The sequence below is a fragment of the Penaeus vannamei genome, chromosome 20 (assembly GCF_042767895.1).
Source record: "Penaeus vannamei isolate JL-2024 chromosome 20, ASM4276789v1, whole genome shotgun sequence".
Classification (NCBI taxonomy): domain Eukaryota; kingdom Metazoa; phylum Arthropoda; class Malacostraca; order Decapoda; family Penaeidae; genus Penaeus; species Penaeus vannamei.
Window position 1 is genome coordinate 41898525 of NC_091568.1, and position 2500 is coordinate 41901024.

Below are 2500 nucleotides of genomic sequence, written 5' to 3' on the forward strand. Positions count from 1 at the left end.
AGGTGTTCGTCGCGAGGGCCTGGGACTGTCCTTTGTGCGCTGCGGCTGGGCGGGATCGCTCTCTCAGGGGGAGCGCGCTCGCACGCACGCCCCTGTCAGACGTGTGAATATATCTGTCCGTATGTACATGTATGTATGTATATATATATATATATATATATATATATATATATATATATATATATATATATATATATATATATATTTATATATATTTCTATATATATATATATATATATATATATATATATATATATATATATGTATGTATATATATATATTTATATATATTTCTATATATATATATATATATATATATATATATATATATATATATATGTATATATATATATACGCACACAAAAATACGTACATACGGACAGATAGATATAGATATAGATATAGACACACACACACACACACACACACACACACACACACACACACACACACACACACACACGCACTCACACACACACACAAAGACACACACACGAACACACACACACACACACACGCATACAAACACGCACACACACACACGAACACACACACACACACACACGAACACACACACACACACACACGCACTCACACACACACACACACACAAACACTCTCTCAGACACACACACACACACGAACACACACACATATATATATATATATATATATATATATATATATATATATATATATATATATATGTATATATATTTATATGTATATGCATACACACATACACGCATGCATACATATATAACATATATAACTATATATGTATGTATATTCGGATAGATAGGTAGATAAATATATATATATATATATATATATATATATATATATATATATATATATATATATATAACTATAAGTATAGATGTAGATATGTGTGTGTGTTTATACATATGCATATGAAATATATATATATATATATATATATATATATATATATATATATATATATATATATATATATATATATATATATATATACATATACATATATATGCATGTATGTAATTATGTATGTATGTATATTATGACCATAAAAGTGATCTTCCAACCAGTACTATGAACAATGATAATGATTATGAAAATGTTATTTTATGGTTAAACTAGTTTTTCCTCGATTAAGCAAGGTCATTTCCTTGCCAGCCTCGGAATATCTTGACCTGAAGTTGAGAAGCAAGTTTTACTTAAGTCTATCATAAACTTGGTGTTTTTTCGTGGCTCTGATTATGCGCTACACATTTTGTTTTTTATTTATATTTTTTTCTCATAATTCTCTGTTTTTTATTTATATTTTTTTCTCATAATTCTCTGTTTTTTTTCTTCCATTTGTTTCCTTCCATTTCTTTTTTTTTGCACTATTTTAATTAACTATTTTCACGTCTTCCCTTTTTTTTTTCTCCTTTTTCCGTCTTCTATGTCGTCTTTATTCTCGTATTCTTCATGTGTATTTTAATCACTCTGCTTTTCCTATCTCCATCTTTTCTTTATCAACTCTACCCTCTTCTCTTTCTATTCATTAATTTAGTCTTCATTTTATATTACTTCTACACCATTTCCTTCGTCTTTTTATTTTTCTCAATTCTATTTGTTTTTCTTAATTCAGAGGAAATATTCAAGCTATTACCTCTTCATTCTTAACTTTTGTAACAATTGTGAATTTGAGTAAATCATAAACAAAATGCATATCAAATCTGACGCAACTGTCATTGAAAGCCAGAGCAACACGTGACGCCACAACCATCGATATTTTGTCATAAAAAAACAATCACTCAAGACTTTCCTTTCCTTCGCCCTTAAACACAATCACTCGACACGTCATCACTCCAGATTCCAATCGGCTCATCTAACAAAGCAAAAGGAATCTGCAACGAGGATTTTTTTTTAAGTTGCAACGAGGGTTTCGAGAAAATCCCACAGTTGAGAAGCGACACAGAAGGACCCATCAACCTTCACCTCCCCATCTCCATATAGATTTATAATCCTTGATTATCGCCGGAAACAAGGCATTAGATTGTTTAAATGGCAGCTGACAGTGATCCCGAATCCGAAAGGGGTAATTGGTCTTATCAAGAACGCCGCTGCTCTGATTACTTTTCGAACTTTTGGGGTTTCAGAGATTACGAGCATCGGGCCGGAGTTATTATTGGGGTTGGCGGACGGGGAGAGAGAGGGGGGGGAGAGGGACAGAGGGGGGGGAGAGAGAGAGTGGCAGGGGAGGGGGAAGAGAGAGAGGGAAGGAGAGGAGAAAGAGAAAGAGGGAGGGGGAGGGAGGAGAGAGAGAGAGAGACAGAAGGAGGGAGAGGAGAAAGAGAAAGAGGAGGGGGGGGGGAGAGAGGGAGCGACGGATAGAGAGAGAGGAAGGAGAGAAAACAAAATGGAGGAGGGAAAGACGGGGGAAGAGAGAATGGGAGGAAATGAAAGAATTTGGGGAAAGGAAGGGGAGGAGAGATAGAGAGGAGGGGAAAGAGAGAGAGGGATGGAAGGG

General features: G+C 34.5%; 1 protein-coding gene across 1 annotated transcript in view; it reads left to right on the forward strand.

Moving 5' to 3' along the window:
• LOC113811567 (acetylcholine receptor subunit alpha-like) overlaps positions 1–2500 on the forward strand; it is a 363814-nt gene that overhangs the window by 286547 nt on the left and 74767 nt on the right. The gene's annotated exons all lie outside the window — the stretch shown is intronic.